The sequence below is a fragment of the Eupeodes corollae genome, chromosome 3, assembly GCF_945859685.1.
Source record: "Eupeodes corollae chromosome 3, idEupCoro1.1, whole genome shotgun sequence".
NCBI classification, from domain to species: domain Eukaryota; kingdom Metazoa; phylum Arthropoda; class Insecta; order Diptera; family Syrphidae; genus Eupeodes; species Eupeodes corollae.
This window is the reverse complement of record NC_079149.1, coordinates 29,763,191-29,785,163: the sequence shown is the minus strand read 5'-3', so window position 1 is coordinate 29,785,163 and position 21,973 is coordinate 29,763,191. Positions and strand designations below refer to the sequence as shown.

The following is a 21,973-nucleotide window of genomic DNA, read 5'->3' as shown; positions in this document are numbered from 1 at the left end:
AATGACTTCAACTTTAAAGGTGTTAAATCAGAGGAATTGGTTTCGGTTTTCATGAATCCCTGCTTCATTGGATTAGTAATTACCTTTTGGATCGTTCAATACAAGTAGTATTGGATGGATTCAAGTCTGAAAACCATAAAATAAATGCTGGTGTGCCCCAGGGCTCTGTTCTATCTCCAACACTCTTTCTCATTTTTATTAATGATCTCCTGTCTGCAACATCTAATCCAATACATTGTTTCGCTGACGATAGCACTCTTAGCTTTTCATATTCGTTTTCAGACTCACATCTCTCTTCTTCGGATGTAGAACTGCAACTACAAAATATGATAAGCTCATTAAATTCCAACCTAAACAGCATTGTTCAATGGGGATTAAGAAACTGCTTAGAATTAAATGCTTTGAAAACGCAATGCTGTCTTGTACAGTTAAAGCGAAATATACCCCCCTACTTATTTAAGCCTCTTGGATAGCATTGAACATAGAGCATTTAAACTAATAGATGATAATATCATTATAAGATCATTTACTTTGCTTGAACATTGTCGTTAGGTCTCTTGTCTGACCCTTTTTTACCGATATTTTAGCGACTTATGCTCTAGTGAAATAGCCAAGTGCATTCCTCTCCTTAAACAGTTCAACCGTAATACTTGCGCTTCTAGGAATGCTCATCAGTAAACCCTCGTGCCCAACTTCGGCCGTACTGTCAAATACAGAGATTCGTTCCTTAGCCGTACTACGCGAATGTGGAATTCCTTACCACTCTCTGTCTTTCCTAGTAATTGCAATATTCCGGAGTTCAAAACCAATGTACATCGACATCTAGTTTTAAACCCTCTTTTCTCTTCCTAGTGCTCACACTTTGCCTCTGCATAATAAGGGTAGTAATATCCCCTTGAGTGTGTGCTTATTATGAAAAAAACGTGACAGTTGCAGTTATCTTTTAAAATAAATAAGTTCCAATAACACCGCCCACCATTACGATACATTTCCAGCCCAAAAAGATTACTAGACAGTTAAAGGTAGAGTATGAATAGGCTGCTAGGTTGTGAATTTGATGCATTTCAAGGACCCTATCCGAGAAGATAAGACGTTGCTGGTGATCGACCAATTTAAGTTCTTGTATTAACTCGACTTTAGAGGTCTTAAGACCTTCTATGTAAAATGGGTATATTGTCGTTTATAAATGTCAAATGCCCATTCCGAGGAATACGATGTATAGACTTTTTAATCTTTTTCAATTGATTGACATTGAAATTTCTAATCTCAGGAGGTAAGAGATTCGGTCGGCTTTCTACCTAAAAACATTGAATACAATTAACGCAACTGCTCCAAGGCCAGTTACACGTGACTCTATCAAATCATAAGCCAACAATTAAAACAGTTGTAAAATTATTGTTATTTTTTAATACCTTCTTCAACTATCCAAACCGATCTTATCCAAAAACTCAAATAATTTTATAACCAAATCTGATGGGATTAATTTTATTCTTATAGCTCTGGTGTTTAAAAGTTTATGCATTTTAATATTTTTTATTTTATGACTTTTTTTAAATACCTTTATTTTAACAGCGAAGGTTTCAAAAATATCATGAGTTTTATTAATTAAACAATTTTATTAAGAAAAGCCGATACCATTAATTAACACCATAACATTTTTTAATAAAGTTATTAAAAAATTATATGTATTTTTTTTCTTTTAATGGAAAAATGTGCGAATTTTATATTTTAATTTAAGCTTTATTTTATCACCATGTACGAATTTAATGTCCAACTATTAAGTAGTGTTTTGTGGTTTTTATATTTTTATTTGAGAAATTACAATGCCTAAGTTTTATGAAGAATTTGAGATTTTTGAGTCACTTTCAAAGTCGCTTTCCACAAAACTAGAAATTAAAATTGTCTTTGGTTGACTGAGACAAGCTAAAAAGTGGTGTTTTGTTTAAAAAACTTGTCAACTTGGAAAGAGGAAAGGTATGTTGATTTAGAAGCTCTGAATTAAGATCAAAACTTAAATTAAGAATTTAACTAGAAAATATTTATTTGTTCATTTAGCTTGTATTCAAAATATTAAGAGAATTACAAAAATATATGAAAAAGTCTTCTAAATGAAGAAATAAAAATGTTATTCTTTTATTATTATTTTATTTCGCATATTTCCCAAACGAATTGATCACAAGTCTCCTTATTTATTTAATCAAATAATTTACAAATAAATGTACAAACTATTTTTTAATAAGGCATCAGGGCAACAAGACCGTAAGTGGTGGCGTCTTTTAAAACAATTAAATTTAATTACAGGGGCACTTTAACAAAGCGATTGTTGAAAGTAGTAAATTTAAAGTGAAAATTTATAGTTAAAAACCGAAATATTTACATTAGATTTCATTTAATTTATTGTGAACTAGCTGACCCGGCAGACTTTGTACTGCATACATTAATTTCAAAACAAACAAAACGTTTTAAATAAAAAACCATTTTTAATGAAGCATGAAGTTTTATTATTATTTTTTACACATCATGTTACTTACTTAAAAAAACAGAGTTTTCCTGAAATACTGGCTATTTATAAGGTTTAAATTTTTATTAACAGACACACACTGTTATGATACAGTTTGTTAATCAATTTAGAGCTTTCTGATAAACTATATTGTTTGTTTTGTTTTGTGGTGCGTAAATAAACAAAGAAGAGGGTTTTCCGATAAGCAAACACGTGACGTATAATTGTCCATGAGCGAAACAGGCAAACTACAAGTTGATTCCGCAAAACTTCTAAAGACTGTCTTTGCGATTTATTTATTGTTATCGCAAAGGCCAGACGTACTGGAAATTGTAAGCGTTTAAGATCGAATGGTAAATCTGTTGACATCCTCTTCTTTGTATTTTCCTTTTATGATTGTTGCCTCAATGACGTTATTCATGAGCTTTTTCATAGCCAGTCTTGTTCCATTGCATAGTCGAGGTTGATAAATGTTACGCAGCATGATGACAACTGATCCTACTTTTAACTGCAAAGTGTGAGGTAGTAATCCAGGCAATTCCAATGAATCTAAAAACTCCGTGGGATAGTTGACTACGTCATCCTGGTTCATAACAATGTCGACTGATTTGAAGGAAACCAACTGTCCCAAAAGAAAATTCAGATATCTGTGGGTAATATGATGAACCTGGTAAAGGTGTGCATTGCAACTTTATTACTATCTAACAACTGCTTCGCAAACACATTTGCAGTTTCATCATGTTGCAAAAATACTCGCATGTTAGTTGTTAATTGGAGTGTCTTTACGTACTGGCAAAAATTCAATGATTTTAGGCATGTATTTAGTTCATCAGCAAATGTTGATCGGGGAATAACTGGAATAGTCTGTCGAAAATCACCTGACAACAAAATCATGACCCAACCAAAAATATTTTGTTTCTCACGAAGGTCTTTTAATGTTCTGTCCAGTGCCTCTAGTGACCTCTTAATTAATTTGCATACTTGTAGGATCGTAGCCATTGCGCTATTTTTGACGATGTTGCAAATTGGTGTTTCGGTGATTTGCATGTTTAATGGTAATTTCAAGGCATCATGCGCAGTTCGTCCGCCTTCTGGCAGAGTCGCATCTATTCCAGATTTAGCCAACTCTAGAGCAACACCATTTCGCGATCTGATCCTCGCCAAAAGCAATGAAATTAAGGACGTTTTTCCGGTTCCTCCGGAAGTGCGACAGAATGTCAAATATTACGGTTGTGTTCAGAAACTTAATTTGTGACAGAACTGAAGATTTATCAAACTTAAAAAATAATCTGATACAGTTACATCTGAAGTGCGACAGAATGTTAATAATCTGATACAGTAACAACTGAAGTTAGCTAAGTTTCGAGAAGCCGACCAATTTAATAGAAAATCAGTATCACCTAAATTGCTAAGACAACAGTGAGCGATTATAATTTAATATGAACTTTATTGAATAGCAATAAAGTTCAACGCGATAAGTTTTTCCGAAAGGAGACTTCCCATTGTGACGTTTGTATAAGGACGGGAATCATGGTGACGCGATCAAAAGCTTTTTCCAAGTCCGATGACATAACTAGACTATGTTTGATTTTAGAAAGATTTTCTGCTAGTTTGCTCTTGAGCAAGTGAACAAATGTATGTACTGCTCTGTTCTGTCTAAAAGCGTGTTGTCCTGAATGTGCCTTTTTTCCGCAAACCAACATATCCGTCTCATGATAATTTCAAAAATTTTGAAGAGAATGGTAAGCAGTGCGAAAGTGTTCTTAGTAATGGCTGTGAATATATCTAAAATGCCTTTTTTAGTCACAAAACTAAATAGCTATCTCATAAGAGCACGTAAAAAAAATAAACTCTCATGCTTTGCAAATAAATACAACAAAAGAAAGTCACATTATATTAATCAGTAAGTAGGCATGTTGTCCTTACCTTAAAAACAAAAACCTACACTACACCCAGTTCTTAACATTTAACTCTTCACCTAATTTACTTTCTTTAACACATTTTAAACCTTTCGTTTACTTTTACACACTTATATAGTTGAGATTTATTAAATTGTATATTATGCTGATTATAGTGTAGGAAGCTTTGCTTGCTTAATGGAGTTGTTCTGTTTAGTTCTGCAATCAACATTTATACTTTAAATGAAAAAGTGAGTTGAGCCATTTAGACTCATCATGTCTAACACATGAAATTTATACTTGTAAAAGAATTTAGGACATTTCCTCACAACTTAAATTGTAGGTTTTACAAATTATGTGTTTGATTAATGAAGAATCTCTGAAGAGAAAGAAAAGAAAAAGAATCTAGAGAAAGAATGCATATTTTAATGAAGCCTTTAAGGTGTAAAATAAAAAGAAAAGAAGAAATTTTAGTTAAACAAAATTAATCTCATTTAAAAATAGAAAATGGCGAATTTTATAATAACAAGAAAAAATAAAGTTCGTACCTCAGCTCTTTTGTTTATTTAATGGAATTCTTTATATTGCTAATGCTTCTCTCTTGTTACCGGTGATGGCTGTCATTTTGATAAAACTGTCATAATTGTGATCTTTTTATGTCACTCACTATAGACACTGACAGTTATACGCACTTTCCAAATAAGTTAATACATTTTCTGCATAAGGATAAAATTATAGATTTCTATTGAACATTTCCGCATCATTACCGATACTTGCCTTGACACACGAATAATCATAATCATTTGTCAGGAAATCAAAACACGTGCCATGTGTCCATGTTACCACCTATATTAAACGTGGAAGTGTCTTTAAAAAAAAAAGAAACGGCGCCATTTCCTTTAAATGGTGGGCTATAAATCTTCATCTCAAAGAAAAACCTTTATAGAATTTCAATTGCTCCCACAACTTCTTTCTTTCGATTAAGGCATGGGAACGTGCCATCATCATCACATTTCTATCCTATCTTTATAAAACCCTTGAGTGTTCTTCTTCATGTCGTTATAATGATTGGATTCCGATTATAGAATTTAAAATGATACATGAGTTTCCTAAGAAAACCGTTTCTCCACTAGGATAAAACAAACCCAACACAAAAAAAAAACGGTACCATAGTTACGGTCCATAGGAAAAACCCTGTCATAACCATGTTAGGGCATAAATACTGTATTTGATCAAAGAACCACACCATACATAGGTTTTATCTTTATTATTTTAATTAATTTCATTCAATTGCGTATACGAATGCGATTGTGAATTCTATGGAACTTCATCTCTCTATGACTGTTTATGTTTTCCTTTTCAGATCCAATAGCAATTAAATATCGTCACGTTCAAACACGCGTAATATAATGCAATACGCTGTGGACCAAGTCCAGAAGAGCCTTAACAAAAACAAAACCATTATTAGCGAGAGCAGGGAATAGAAGAACTTCTACGATCAACTGAACGACCGACTCGCCGACGACGGGTAAGTGATGAAAAAGACGTTTCATTTTATTGACCATATATGTGCTCTAGACCGCCCGAAAGGTGTATATGCGCAGTAAGTTCGGTTAGAAAATAATTGGTTATAGCGGTCACTAGATGAACAACAAGAACACAGGTGCACATTGTTAATTTAACTCAAAACAAAATCAAATTTGCAGCGATGCAATCATGCGATGATGCGACGATGCAACTACGATCGATGATGATACGCGATGTGTGATGCGCATCCATGAAATGATCTCTTTGCACAAGATTCCATTGGAATCATCATCTTTTAGGTCCAAGTCAAGGCTCTATAGATGATGACGATGAGGGACCTTGTTGGGGTTCATTGTTTGACTGCGACAGCATTAGCATTTAAGTTACGTGAGCGGAATGCTTTAGGACCGCGCGACTTGCCTGACAACACGATGGACGGAGACGCACAAGTTCTCCAGCACATTCAGATGGTGTTAAGATAGACAGATTGATTACCAACGGAAGGGAAATGATATTCCCTCCATACAAACGTGATGGAAATAGCTTTGCCTATGACGATGATGATGATGATGATGATGACGATGATGGAGCAACACAGAAGTTGTTTCCTCTTCCATCAGCATCAACATCAGCATCAGCATCAGCATCATCATCAGCAGCAACACTGCAGCCAGTATTTCAAGCCATGGTAATTGGTTGCACACACAGATTATGTTGGTTGACTTCTTATGGTGTTAGGCATTAAATGTTATTCCTGGGATGGATTCTCCAACATGGTTAAGTGACGGTTACGCTGAGGCTTATCTTCATTTTTTCTACCTTTTTATTTCATTTTCCTTCCCCTAACATAAAGAAGTACATAAGTAAGTTGGCGTGTGTTCGACATGAGTCCGCTAATGAGTGGTTCATTTGAATCCAACGGATAAGTGGCTTGTATGTCATTTTTAGTATAAGAAATTTCTGCCTAAGGGGCATTTAAAAGGAATGCAGCCTGGACTATGGACAGAGAGTCTATCTCCATATGATGACCACAACCCAGACCTAGTCTTAGCCTTAGTCTAAGCAGTATAGATGATACATATATATAGGCCCGTAATTGATAAATAATTTGCACATGAAGGATCTTGGTTTTTAGTCTCAGTCAGGTTTTTATCTTCCAGCATAGGTTGGTTGGTTGGTTAAATTTTTAAACCTGTCATTAAAGACACACTCGCTGATGCAAGTTGTTATGGTTGCTACATATATATTATATATATATATTTTACCATGGATGGAAAAAGTCAACGGTTTTTATTTGCTGTGTAAATTTTTAAGGGTTTACTTCAAGTAAATAAACTGTTATGTTGATCTTAGATAAACATACTTAGTATTTAAAGAAATTGAATATAGCAGACATAACACTCACATTTGGACTTTCGAGAGTTAGACGAGGATGACCAAAGTTGTAACTACTTGTAAGTTTGTAAGTTTTGCTGCAGATGAGTAATGAACTCATGTTGGCGAGTTCAATGTTAATCAATAAAACAAGGAGTTTGTGATTTTTGACTTTGGTTAGGTTAAGGTAAATGTTATAGGTATATGGATGGGAAATTATCCAAACAAGGTTTATGCATAGTTGGAACTGTGTGTGGCATTGCTTCCTGAATTGACATTTTTGTTTGTTTTTAAAGAGAAGAATGATTCTTTCGTGTGAAATACTGAATAAAATTATAGACCGTTAATGAAACACGTGCGTTGCAGGTTCCAAGTTTTTTTATAGTCCCCACAAATGTTGGTTTTGATGATCTCTCATTTACCATGAAGTTGGTCAACAAACCACCAGGAGTTGAGTTTTAAACCTTTGAACGCGTGTTTCGAAGACTCATAGCTTTCCATGATACTCATAGTTTAAAGAAGGTTTTGATCTCTACATAAATACACATCAATAACGATCTGGAAAGGCTTAATTGGACATTGTTTAAACTTGTTCTTGTTGTTGAAACGTCAAAAATGATGGACGTACAAGTTAGCAAACTAGTTTAAATTGTGATGTATTATAAAAATTGAATCTATGTTTATTGCGGTTGTGTTCCAACTCATTGTGTTTAGCCAATTATATTGCACTTTTATCTTTTATCACGTATTTTTGAATACGTGATGCTAAGTTCTATATAATTCCTAAAATAGTATGCTTTTTGACCTGATATTGGTTTTCTTTTGGATTTGGATTATAAATCATATGCTTGCTGATTATTCTGGTCCGGTTTATACTGTGCAAAGCTACACCTAATTATTACAATCTATAAGACAATTGCGACATAAATCCTTATTTACAGAAACTAGATTGTTTTCTTCTTTGTTATATCAACAGTTTTAGAGTGTGCTTTAATGAAGCTTACTTTGCTTTAGAAACGTCTGATTTTATGTTTTCTTTTTCATAGCTCTGACTTCTTTAATACATATAATGTTCAATGGACACATTTTCCAATAAGAAGTTTCATTTTGGTATTAAACAAAAACGAGTATTTTATAGGACAAATCAATGAATGTTTATTTTGTTACTAAAAAAAACGATGTTCCTAACAACAAAGAGTTTTATCATTTAAATATGCGTCAGGCATACCGTTGGAGCATCATACCTTTCTCATGAAACTTTCCATTTCGATATCTTTGATAACCTTGCAAATTCCATATTGAAGGAAAACCTTTACATTTTAAATAGTTTTAAAGTGTTAAAACTTAATGTCTCTTCGAAGACAAAATCAGACATTTTTTTCTTAAAAAACAGCGAACTGTGCCTTGCCATAACCCTTGACTATGGTCTTACCTTCACAGGAGTATTTGTTTATTGAAGATGAAGGAGGACCTCTTACTTTTTTGTTTTGTTGAATTTAAAAATCTGAAAATTAAAAGAACTTTCTTAAAATCGAATGATGGGTTCCCAAAAACATTTCAAAATTGTTGGTGTTTTGCTTGTTATCGCTGTGAGAGAAAGGTCCTAACTACAACTTAAATTTGTTTTTTTAATCTTAAAGTCTTTATGATATTATGTAATATGATTTCAGGGTTGTGTGATAAATCAAAGATAGATTGACATTTTTACAAAAGTTGTAACTCGAAAGATCGCCATCAAAAAACACAGGAACTTGTTCAAAGGAATTTCTTTAGAAAAAGAAACATGCATTTCTGGCTACTTTGATTGCATAATAACAAAGTTAAATAACCCAAACAAGTACTAAAAATTAATTAATTGCATCATCACAGCCACCTCTATTTTTTTCGATAAGACAAATTTTCTTCCGCATCTAGTTTACTAGAAAATTTCAACATCATTACATGGTCACTAAAATTCCAAATCAAATTACTTTTCATATTTCTGTCTGCACATTTCTGGTTTCTTTGATGGTGATTTCTTTTTGTTAATTTATTTTTCATTGATCATGTTAAAATTGCAGTAGCAAAATACATAAAGAAAATAGTAGTACCTTCACATAAAATTTATCAATCCGTAAAATTGACAGTCAACCTCCTCAATTGACCTCAGCACTAAAGTCTTAACTTAAAACAAACGCCTACTCATCTCGTTTATTATTCCATTGCATCGATTATAGACAGTTCAAACACTTAATCATCTTATATTGATTCTATCGGCTTACACCGTTTACGTGGCCTCTCAGCCTCTTGGGTTGTTAAATAGCTTGCGATTACATTACGAGTCTGCACAATAAAGAAAAAACGTTCGCCTTAACGCTCGCTGGACACCGCAAGGAAAGCCAACCACACAAAAGCACCTACAATTAAAATCTTCACTATAGCCTACACTGCCCCCTGGTGCCAAATCTACCCACCACACACCACTCTCATCAGTATCAAACTATGGCAACGAGGGTCTGTGGTGTGCTTCTCGAGTTATTATCGCAAATTTGCCCGTGCTCACCCAGCTTCCATTGACGACGATCGCGGACGTTCCGGAAATTGGTGCATTTCCAGCTTTTCGCAATCTATATATTGAAGCAACGACCACCACACCGCTATTCGATCCCCACCGACGACGACGCCATTGCCGCCACTGTATCGAGCCCGATCGGAACTCTTGTCGAAATGCAAACGCATTTTGAGAGAACCTGCTCCATGGCTAGGCAAAACCAGCTCACTGCTGGAGTAAGAAAGATGTGGCAATTAATTTGAAAACACCTGCAAGCATTCTTCGGTGTATCTTTGTTTCTGTTTAACGTGGGACAGGGCTTTGCAATTTCGTTAACTGTGCTTGGTTCACAAGTCAATGCCTTAGGACAGTGATAACCTTATACCTACGGCCGAAGCCTGCCACTTTGCAGCCATGCACAATGTGTGACACAAGACAGAACAGAATCCAGTGGGCTGACAGCTATCACCAGTCAGAGTGTAGCCGTTGAGCCGCTGCTGTCATGGTGATACTCTACTGTCTGTCAAAGGGAAGGTCGTTCCCGCTAAAATGGCTAACATTCTCCTGATCATTATTTATAAATTGCTATCATTTCACAGCTTGTCCGGGTATTTGTTTGTTATGTTAGCTCACAAAAGTCGTGCAAATTAGGTATTTGCTTTTTGCTTTTACTTATACCTACTAACAGCCGCACAAGTCAACATGCATCTTAAGTTCTAAAGACTTTAAAAGATCGTAAAATAGTTATGGCTTTGCAATGAACAAGAATTGATCCACCGCACAAAGTGAATAATTGAGACATCAAAAGGAGGACACGTGGTGGCGGCCATCAGCGAGATCAACACTAACGTTGCCCGTTGAGGCTATGCGATACGATGACTATTAGCCGATGGAGACCTGGTAAACCCAGTAAAAATATATATACAAATTAATGATAGGTTAGGATTCATACTTGCAGCCAATTATTATAGGTTGTTGGTCGATTTTATTGCGAGCTTAGGTGCGAAACGATAACAGATCGCATTTAATCCGGTGCAAGAGGAGATTTTAATAATACCAACAACATTGACCGTTAAATGAGAACAACTGCTATTAAATTTATGAGGACACGAAAATGATGTGAAGTCATTAAAATTTAGAACTATGCAACTTAAATACTTACACACATAAAAATTATATCAAATGCTATGAAACATGACTTTAAGGATATAATAAATTTAATTTTAAAGCTTTGAGTTTAGCACTTGGCTTACAGAATTAATGTCTCAGCAGGGCGTTTGCAATGATCTTGAGTCACTGAAATTTGAAATTGTTCTGACATTATTCTTGCGTCAGTTGGATATTTTTTACTTCCAAGAAAGATTTTATAACTTTTGTTATAAATAAAATGTAAATCATTCGAATCAGCTTAAAATTTACTTTATTTGTTTGAAATGAAATCCGTCTTTCGTTAAATATAAACTTCAATCTCTTTTTACGACACACACGTCAAATGACATAGATGACGAAATACGTGATATTAAATCACACACCATGCTGGTTTTATTGGTAACCTATAGCTAGCACGGTTAAACAGTTATCAATAGAACTCAATACTTAGTAATATAAACTTATTAGAAGACATAAACCCATTTGTTTGAATTGTATTGTCGAGGAAAATAAGTTTTCCGCACGAACTTCACGCTCACATTGAACAAACTTATAAATCAGCTGTTCGCTTTAGCTTGTAGGCAAACCAAGATGGCTGCCAATGATTTTTATTTTCATAAAGGCTGTTTTTAGGTGGTAATATTGGTGTTGTGTTGTGACTTCTTGAATTCATTTTGCAGGGATGTGTTCAAAAGATTCGTTTTCTTCTCAAACTAAAACATTCATGGAATCGTAGGTTGTAAGGTTCAGAGTTTTTTTTCCCAATTATAAGATCAAATTATTAATCCTTTTGATTTTGTTTGATGGCTAATTGCTCGTATTGTTCTGTGTAAATGACATTTTTGACAGTTGTTTAATCACAGGATCAAAAGTGAAATAACAACATCAATAAAGTACATATGACGAAAATTTGTTATCAAACTATACATCATGTAAAATACGCTTAAAGGAATTAGAAAGTTTTTTCTCTTAGTAATTTTTATTACATATTTAACATTAGCTATTTAGCGCACAATCCTTTTAAGGTATGGCCTTGGCCGTCACCTCAGATGGCAAGTAAAATAATATTTTCTAAAACAATTTATAATAATAGGTTTTTTTTTAAAGAAACAATTTTTGGTTTTAAATAAAATATTTACAACATGTGTTTTTTTGGTTTTGGTAAACTTTTTTTAAAATCTTCTGCTATTATTTTGGCTTTGCAGCTAGTAGCTTACTTACAGAATGCAGCAAGCGGTTTTCAAATGGAATTCATCCACTCGAGATCCAAGGTTACATAAAGTGCAAAATAAAGGAAGATCATCCCTGTGTGGTTTGAAATTCAAGTTAAGCAGTTCTTCTCTTGTTCTAATAATGGTTGATATGTTGAAGGTACTATTTTCATCCCGAAAATATTTGGATTCATTTAAGTCGTAATTAAGTCTGCAGTAATATCGTCTATAAAGCTATGACTACGCTTGCTCTTCAAACTCCTCTCTAATACAAATTCTTTTTCCCACCATCCATATACAAACGTAACATTTAGATCCAGGTTGTATCTTCTTACCAAAAGTTGACACTTTTTGTAAGACAAAGATTTGGAAGAGATGCATTACAACAATCCTAGTGAGACGGTATATTATAGAATCGAAGTGAAGCTTCAAAGTTGCAGTAAATAATGGCGACAATCCCGTTTCTAATAAAAGCATATAGTTTGGAAAGTTCGAAGGGACTTTGAAAAATCTCTTGAGAAAAAATTTAAGTAATTTTTCAACTTCTTCACTTTGTTCGTAACCCCAAACCTGAGCAGCGTAAAACATAACTGATTTAGAAGCCGCTTCAAAGAATCTATACTTTGCACTTAATTTGAGTGTACTCGAATTAATGCAGGATTTCTATGTAGAGTTCGAGTTTAGCTAGCTGAAGCTTGTTGGAAATATAACTTTTCAGAGATAAATTTGATGATATTTTCATGCCGAGATATTCGTACTCCTTGACGATTTCAATATCTTCAACAGCAAATTTTCACTTTTCATTTTGGGCATACCATCCACCGGCCTTTCGGAATATCATTATTTTGGAATTACTCAAATTCACGCGTGAGATTCCATTTTGCGCAGTATTCTTCAAGGTCCAAAATCATGTGACTTATTCCTTGAGTCATGTCCGAGTACTTAGAACACACCCCTATTTTACTTCCATGTTTTTTGGAAATCATTCCGAAAGTTTCTTTCCATTCAAGACTGCTGATTTTGTATCCGCGTACAAGAGTTTTAGAATATTTAGCATCTTTATGGGCATTCCCATCAATGCCAATTTATAAAATAGTGTCCTTCTATCGATAAAATCAAAAGCAAAGCTGCTTTAAAATCTTCGTAAAAAGCATACAGTTTCTTATGTTGGTCCTGGAACGATTGCGCAATATTCATTAGAGTGAAAATCTGGTCGATTGTTGAATGATTTTGCCTAAATCCAGTCGGAAAATCACTAAGCAGGTTCTCCTTTTCAGTCCATGTTGTAAGTCTTGTGAAAAGAACAGATGAACAAATCTTTAATGAACAGTTCTGGAAGGAAATTCCTCTCTAATTTTCGGCTAAATTTATGCCACCTCTTTTATGTAGGGGAAACAAAATCGCCTTTCGGAAGCCTTGTTATAAATTATTGAAGTTAAATATGTGATTAAAAGAGTAGGTCAGCATAATTAAAGCCTCTTCTGTAAGACTCTGATAGGTATTCTGTTTCCCCTTGGGGCTTTGTTCAACTTTGTTTTTGCGATGGCCTCTTCGACTTCCTCCGAATTCATGCATCTATCTAGAAAGCTATTTTCTACTAGAGGGCTGGCATTTTGTAATATTGGGCCGTTGTTTATTGGGTTGAGGGTTTTGAAGAAATGCTCCTTAAGTATATTAGGGTGTAAGTTAACACCAATTGTGAAGAATTGGCAAGATATACATCTTATAGCTTTTCAAAACTATTTTGCATTGGTTGCGCTTGAAGCTTCCTGCAAAAGTTGAGCAAAATGATTTTTCTTCGAGTTCGTACAAATTAGTTTTAGATATTTTTGGGTATGCAATGCAGTCTTTGGATATTTCTTGTCGCACTTTTGGTATCTTTTTTACCTTTTAATGATTTAAAAATTATAAACCAATGTAAAAACAGCAAAGATTAACTTGACAAATCTTAGGACTTTAATACGAACAATCTTTCATCATTTTAACGGTGTAATGAAATGTTACTATTCACTAATGCGTTGTTGATTCCTGTGTTAGATTCTGCGAAACAGCACATTCAAATTCCAATAAAACATGAATAACATAGATTTCAAATTAACAGAATTATTTGCGAGGGATGTTTCAACCTGCTGATTTTGAATATACAGAATGGTTACTTAAGGGTGTGTTCACAGTGAACGTGTCGCATTCTATAATACAAAACAACAGGATTATCCATGTTGCATCCATTACGCAGCCAGGAAACGTGTCTTGGATTAAAGATATATTCGCTAGAGCTGTGTGGCATGTGGCACCATCTTGTCGTTATCTTTTTTTTCAAATTTTTTAACAATTTTTCCAATTGTTTACGTAGTTGGACGATTATGTAAACCATAATCTCCTCTTAAAGCACGATATGTGGCTGTGGCAGAATCGACATTTTTGTAGTAGGTTTTAACAAATTGTATACCTTGAACGATAGTTTAGCGATCCATTTTCGTTAATGTCAAACTTTTAACTGAAAACAAAAATTGGTTTAACAACTTAGTTTGACAGATGTCGAACATCAGCCCTATACTTTTGAAACCGCAAAATGGATAACCCGTTACTTACAAATTTTGTCTCATATTATTTTAAGATTTTAAAAGATGATTTTTGTAAAAAATACATTTCTGTGACTCGCAATACAGTTGTTTTATGTTGAATGCTCGAAACGGATAAAAGCACTTCACTGTGAATACAGCTTTGCAGATTCTATAATTAGATTGATTTTCTGCAGAAAACAAGAAATGCAAATTTTTTTTAAATTATTGATACAAATCTATTTGTCAGTCGCAAAGTTCTTCTTTTGGTTAAATTTTAAAGAAGTTTTAAAAATAAACATTTAAATGTAGACAAAATACAACAGCTAAACTATATTAATCATCGAAAAGGCATTGTACCTTTCTCTTAAAATTCTTTTAACAAGAATCAAAAAAGCTGTTAAATTCAGTCTCATTAGTTATGGACACAAAAATCTTAACCTGTTAACAAAATATGTTAATCTTATAAGAAAACAAACATAACAAATAACAACATAAGGTCATTAAAATCATATAAGATCAGTAGCCGTTATTCCTTCTAATTTCATATGGAACTTGAGTTAATATAACACCATGTAACCATAAATTTTATATTCCTATAAAAATAAAATGAAGAACAACCAAATGATGCGATGACACAAGCACGATAAATAAAAATATTCTACACATTTAGAACGTTCTTGGATTTGATGATACTTTTTTGTAATCTTCTTCTTCTCTAAACAAATAAAAGAACACCGTTCCGTTTGTACAAAAAAAAAGTACAATAATCTATCTCAATCAATAAATTAATAATAACAAATGTTTGTATTCATTTATTATTTACTGTTTCAAAAGAGTTCAATCTTCTTATAAGTAGATAAAAACGCACAATGATTAAAACTAAGCTCCATAGTGTCATTTACATAAAACTTGACGTTAAAATAACGTTTTATTTTTGTTTCATTTACAAAACCAAAGATTATATTCGTATCCATTGTAAAGCTTGTGGTTTTGGTTTTTATCTTGAAGACTAACAATAAGTCAATTGAGAGATGTTTTACAGATGAAATAAATCAATTTGTTAACCGAGGACAACAATCATAAATTTTAAAAGTTTAAATTAGGCTTTTGTTTAATGGCGGCTTACAGTTACATAAAATGTGGAATATCCATGACTCCACGTGATGTGAAATAGATATAATATATGAAGTGAGGAAAAGCGTTGCGTCAAGTAGGCATTGGTGTATAAGTATGTACCGTTCATAAGCCATTAGGTTTTCTTGTTTAACATCCATGAGGCTTGTTCTTGACAAGTCTAAGTTATGGTTTTGATTAACGACCTTGTGCGCTTAGTGAGTGTAAAGTGTCTTACAGCGACTTTATTACAAAATACAAAACGTAAGACTAAAAACCGATAGCCAATACATAGCATATATCAATTATAAATATTGAGAATAAATCCATAAAAATGTTTGGGAATAAAATCTAAATTTAGATTTTTTTAAGCGCATCCAACTTCATACCTTTAACTATCTGTCAATAAACGGCCCATTCACAATGGGTTGAAATGGATCGTTGAGCAAATTGTATATCATTCATTTGACTTTAATGAGTCATTTGGGGTTATTTAAACTTTGAAATCGTCCAAATTCAATTGACTAGATGGTGTATGGGCAGCTTTAAATTAAAATAATATAATTCTGGACCATTAATTAATTGATTATTACTTACTGTATTTTTGCTTTAGTTGGCGTTACAGCGCATCGTGCTCCTAGGTCTTCAGTAATCGATCCCGCCAGCTTACTTAAACTCTAGCTTGTCTCCAGTTTCAAATACCAAGCCGACCGGCGTGTGTCGACTTCAACTTGATCATTCCACCAGAGAAGAGGTCTAACTCTGCTTCTGGATCATTCATGCTTGGCGTTTAATACCCTACGGGCTGGAGCTTTGATGTTCATTTGCTCTGCATACGCTATAGCCATCTCAATCGTTGAACACGTAGCTTTTTTAGCAGTGGCAAGTCCCTGTAGATCTCCAATAGTTCGTGATCTATCTTCTACGCCAGATATTATTTTGCCTGTCGACACAAATCGGTCCATCGTACATAGAGCCTTACTCCTCAATTGATTACTTACGAAAAAGAAACAGCGTATAGCAAGAGTAATTCTGCATTTGATTTTAGCGCTTCATTTTGTTCACTTCAGACTCGATACCGCACAAGGCATCAGTAACTGCTTGTTTGGTTCTTCCCATAATGTCAAAGTCATATGCATATGCCTGATATTGTATGGATTTTTGAAAGATGATGCCATTAGTGTTTTGAACCACTCTCTTAAGAACAATATTGAAGCAGCTACATGACAGCGCATCACCTTGTCGAGGTCCCCTGGTGGTTTCGAAGGTTTCGATCGAGTCTCTACCATTTTCTATTTTGAGAATTCAGAGATACCAAAACTCGACATGGCATGTTATAGTTCGTTACTGTTGACACTGTCATAGGCTGCTTTAGACTCGATGAATGCGTATCGATGTTATATTCTTAGGTCTTTTCCAGGATTTAGCGTAAGGTGAATATTCGGTCGATTGTAGATTTTCCAGTGCTAAGGACACTGATAATATCCGATAACATCATTTGTGGCTTCAGGCGTTTACATAATAGGTTAGACAGAATCTTGTAGGCGATGTTTAAAAGGCTGTACCCTTGGAGTTTGCTCAGAAAAGGCGGTTACCATTCTTATGGATAGGACGGATAGTGATTAAATTAAACTCGTTAGGCATGCTTTGAAGCTAATGAATCCTTTGCAGAAGTAAAGTTTTTAAATCAGGTCTTCCAGCATCAGTAACTCTTTTTATTCTTTTCCATATTACACCAAATTAAAAGCTCGTAATGAAAACGTTTGATTCACCACTTTTATATTTAGTTTAAATAATTTCCACGCTTTGTTCATCTATTAATATTATGACACACAAAATGACAGATGACTTTGACAGGTGTAAAGATGCAAGCACTACCAACTTGAAACCACGAAATTTTAAAACCTAGTGACATTTTGTGATTGATTGAAAAGTTAATGTTTCACTTTGATAAACTTATGTTTAAAAGACAGAGCTTTTCCTTAAGCTAAACCAAACTAACCTACCTTTAACATTGTCTTATGTAGGAGAAAACAAATTTGAAAAACATTTTTTATATTTAAAAAAATCTTTCCCGATGCTTTATAGATCAAGTTTCTCATGTTGACTGTCTTATTTAAGCTTATTTTGTCATATATATAAAAATGAATGTCTGTTAATTATACTGATTTTTATGACAATCGGTTGAACGGGGCAGAAGTGGCTACTTTTCAGTGCCACCTGGTGGTGATTGGCATCATTGAGCATATCATACACACCTTCTCCGTGGAAAAATACATGTATGTACTATATATGGACTGCTAGGGGTGTGAATTTTCCATACAAAATTTGAATAAAAATGGTTAAACTTCAAACTAACTACACTAGCCCTTCCAGGCACAGTGGAAAAAATAGTTATCAAATATTTAGCGACATCTGTTTTTATTCAGTTGAGATAAGATTTTTCTGACATAGAAAGTATTGACATCTAGTATAATTTCTTGAAGACAAAGGATGCCATGTTTTTTTTATTTTATTGAAAAATTTTGAAAAAAAGAAAGAAGCTCCAATGTCAAGTGTCATAAATGTTACACAATTTTTCCGCATAGCCCTCTTTGTGTTTTGTCCATTAAAAGTTGAACCATCGTGAAGTTGGCTACTAGCAGTCCAAGTATAGTATGTCAATGACTGGACCGCTTATTATGAAAATTTGTATACACTTGTATTTTTAAACGGAGAAGGTGTGTATGCTATGCCCATTGATGCCAATCACCACCAGGTGGCACTGAAAAGTAGCCACTTCTGCCCCGTTCAACCGATTTTCATTAATATAAGTATGATGACGTATTTTTAATGGGTTAGATGAATATGATATTCGTATTAATAAAAGTTTTAGCATATGCGTGCAATTACAGAACAAAGTGGTAGCCTGTTTTTCATAGATGCGCCCGGTGGTACCTACATGAAAGGCTTTTCTTTTTTCACTAATTTTGGCAACCCTTCGATTACAAAACAATATTGCACATCCTCTGGAATTGCGCAGCTCCTTCGTGACAAATTACATTTGGGACGAATGTACATTGTACAATGTCTATAAAGAAAGCATTGGAAGCGCTTGATCGTACACTGTGAGATTGAAGAGGAAACAGACGGATCTTCGGTGGCGCTCTCATTTTTATTGTATGGTGAATTTTGCCAAATACTGCCCATGTTCAACACCCTCTGATGAACTTAATGCATGTCTTAAATCATTAGTTCTGTGCCGTCATTTACAGAACAGTACCCAACATTGTTCTTCGAAACATTAATCCACAACGACTTTGCAACGGAACCAGGATCTCAGTCGAGAAAATGATGAGATCCTGGTTCCGCAGTCGAGGCAACAATTTTGACTGGAAAGTTCAAAGGTGAAGACGTACTGTTTCCTAGAATCCCAATGATGTCGAACAGATATTCGAATTCAAACTTTTACAGTTCTCGGTGTGACTCGCTTTCGCAACCACTATTAACGAAGCACAAGGACAATCTTTAAAAGTGTGTGGATTAAATTTGGAGACTCCATGCTTCTCACATGGACAGCTTTATGTGGATTGTTCACATTTAGGAAAAGCATCCTATTTATCTGTCTACTAAACTTTGTAATGTCACAATTTTTTCGATATAAACAAAACCAATAAAATGGATGGTTGGCGAAGCAACGCGCGCCAGGCACAGCTAGTACACATATAACTATAAGAAATAAGTTCAAGGTTTCTAGACCAAGTTGAAAGAATCTTACCTTTTTTCAACGGAAACTAATTTGAAAAAGTTATGACCTAAAACCATCACAAGCTTTAGTTTAAAAATGTTTTTTTTCCCTTTTTTTTATTAAAAAACGAATAGTATCTTTTACTCCTATTATCATACAAATTCTTCAAAACTCCAAACAAGCATTTAATTTTGATTTTGAAATCATAAAACATTCATTAATTTTTATTGCAAACAGACTTTGTCTTCTTCCGACAAAAACGTCAAAATGTCATAATATGACCATAAGCTATAAACTACACTCTTAAAACAAATCAGTATATAAACACTTTATCTTAAATGGTTTCTCTTAAAATTCCTTCATCCTTTTTCAAAAGAAGAAAAACAAAAACAAAAACACATTAGAGGTATCTAGTTTCTACAGAACTAACAACATATTAAACCAATAATAAGAAATAATAATAATAATAACTCTGCCATTGCTTTGTGCCTCGTATACTCGAGGTAAGTCTCGTCCAGGCATGCAATGCAGAACCAGATTCCAACAACATCTTTTGCAGAGCGAGGATACGACGACGAGTAAAGTACGTGTAGGTATATGTGATTGTGTCTGTTTGACAACAATTTTTCATCGACAAAGTTATATCCTTATAAAGCCCCACATTTACAGTGCACTTGTGGAATTTATTGCCATATATAGAAATTCTGTATAAAGGAGAACATCAAACCCTTGCGCAGGCCGCCGCCGTGCAAGTATCAAGGAGGTATGCACAACGACCGACGACGTAGACAACGACGACACAACACTTTTATGTAGAATCGCTGCATAAAGTATAAGGTACTACCTACCTGCCTCGGTGGCGATCCGCTTAATAAAACTTAACATAGAATTCATCCAAAGACAAAAAACGCATAAATAATAGTAATAGTACAAGGAGGTTCAATTCGTTCCTATCAGAATTGGACATATTCATACGTACTATAGCTTAAAGCCCACATTCAGAATTCATACGAAACAAGCCCGAAAAAATCTGGAGAGAAAACTATGCGTTGGATGTGCTTCAGGCGCGGATTCAGAATTTGGGCGAAAAGGGGTCAAGCTTTGGCAAGACTCAAACAATAAATAAAACAACCCCTTCCCTAAAAAATCTAACCAACCTGTCTTAAGGGCTTACATTGTAAAGTCTTTGGATTACATCTTAAAAATATGATAACGTTAAAAAAAGACACCCATTCATCGATTGAGAAATGGGAAAGTTAAAACAAACGAACAAGTTCACTAAATCCAGTCTGCTAGAGGGTCATGCCCCCCATGAACCACCTGAATCCAGCACCAGCCTTCTTGAATCCTCTGGTAGAGGGACACCATACAATAGCTAACATTGTACGCTATACCCAGCAAAGATGAAGCGTTTCAATAAATTTTCTGTAGAATTCTTACCATCCACTTTGTTTTTGTTGTGATTTTAAGTTCTTCGATTTTTATTCCTCCTCGATGCTGTTGGTGATGGTGATTTCTTGCAAAGGATTCACCTCTCGAAAATGAATATCATCGATGATATAAAACACGATATGATGTAAGCTCATAGTCTTAGTTAAGATTTGTCTTGTTGAGTTGCCAAAGACTTTATGGACAAGAATTATGTATTACAGTTCTAATCGGATTTAGTTATTTTTTATTCTGCATGGAAGAGAAACCGTGAAGCCGGTTTCTTGCATTTTTACCGCATTTAAACTGCGTGTGAGGATGATAAACTCTGTATAGAGGTATCGTAAAACGCCAGAAGTTTATTTAGCAGTATCTTAATGACTAATAAGCATGCAAAATGTTTTTAGAACGAGTTCTTATAGACAGTTTAAAAATTCCGGTAAAGGAAGATTTTTGTTTTAAAGTTGAAAACACTGATTTGATACGGCATCAAGCGAGTGAGGGAGAGGACATTCGCGCAGCAGTCATGACATGAAACACCTCACGAATCCAGTGATCATCGTGTCGTCCAAATAACAAACAAACAAACCCAAAGTGGCAGAAGTCTAAGAAGATTCGATTACTCCATTCAGCGCGAGAAAGATAAATTGTTCGATATTATTGAACAAAATACACCAAAGCGCCATTACCTTGTGCCGGTACAGCAGTGTAGTGCAGTACAGTGCAGTGTAGTGCAACGGCCAAATAGAGAGGAGGGGTATTTTGTTAATAGATTAATAGCGTTGCTGGAGACCTGTAAAGGTTGTTTCAAATTGAAATATGCAAACTGCACGCAATTGGTCCTCGAAGGAGGATGAACTATCGAAGTGAAAGGTTTTTTTTCTATTTATTTGTTGTAAGATGGTCTTTTGAAGATACAACATTGTCAGAGGTTGTTTATTGAAATAAAGTG

At 34.3% G+C, this 21,973-nt stretch overlaps 1 protein-coding gene across 1 annotated transcript in view; it reads left to right on the top strand.

The window, feature by feature from the left end:
• The first annotated feature begins 5,767 nt into the window (after positions 1 to 5,767).
• The window catches only part of LOC129952276 (uncharacterized), a 54,774-nt gene continuing 38,568 nt past the window's right edge, over positions 5,768 to 21,973 (top strand). Inside the window, exon 1 of the mRNA XM_056064789.1 lies at positions 5,768 to 5,926. The gene's annotated coding sequence lies outside the window, so the exon portion shown is untranslated. The remainder of the gene's footprint in view (positions 5,927 to 21,973) is intronic.